This window comes from Physeter macrocephalus, chromosome 19, assembly GCF_002837175.3.
Source record: "Physeter macrocephalus isolate SW-GA chromosome 19, ASM283717v5, whole genome shotgun sequence".
Lineage (NCBI taxonomy): Eukaryota > Metazoa > Chordata > Mammalia > Artiodactyla > Physeteridae > Physeter > Physeter macrocephalus.
This window is the reverse complement of record NC_041232.1, coordinates 56,198,718-56,199,629: the sequence shown is the minus strand read 5'-3', so window position 1 is coordinate 56,199,629 and position 912 is coordinate 56,198,718.

Genomic DNA, 912 nt, shown 5'->3' with positions numbered 1-912 from the left:
ATTATTACAAGAGACAAAGAAGGACATGACATAATGATTAAGGGATCCATCCAAGAAGAAGATACATAATTGTAAATATTTATGCACCCAATGTAGGAGCACCTCAGTAAATAAGGCAAATGGTAACAGCCATAAAAGGGGAAGTTCAAAGTACCACAATAATAGTAGGGACTTTTAACACCCCACTTTCACAAATGGACAGATCATCCAAAATGAAAATAAATCAGGAAACACAAGCTTTAAATGATATATTAAACAAGATGGACTTAACTGATATTTATAGGAAATTCCATCCAAAAACAACAGAATACATTTTCTTCTCAAGTGCTCATGGAATATTCGAGGAGATGGAAAAAGATATTCCATGAAAATGGAAATCAAAAGAAAGCTGGAGTAACAATACTCATATCAGGCATAATAGACTTTAAAATAAAGATTATTACTAGAGACAAAGAAGGACATGACATAATGATTAAGGGATCCATCCAAGAAGAAGATATATAATTGTAAATATTTATGCACCCAATGTAGGAGCACCTCAGTAAATAAGGCAAATGGTAACAGCCATAAAAGGGGAAGTTCAAAGTACCACAATAATAGTAGGGACTTTTAACACCCCACTTTCACAAATGGACAGATCATCCAAAATGAAAATAAATCAGGAAACACAAGCTTTAAATGATATATTAAACAAGATGGACTTAACTGATATTTATAGGAAATTCCATCCAAAAACAACAGAATACATTTTCTTCTCAAGTGCTCATGGAATATTCTCCAGGATAGATCATATCTTGGGTCACAAATCAAGCCTTGGTAAATTTAAGAAAATTGAAATCATATCAAATATCTTTTCTGACCACCATGCTATGAGACTAGACATCAATTACAGGAAAAAATCTGTACAAAATA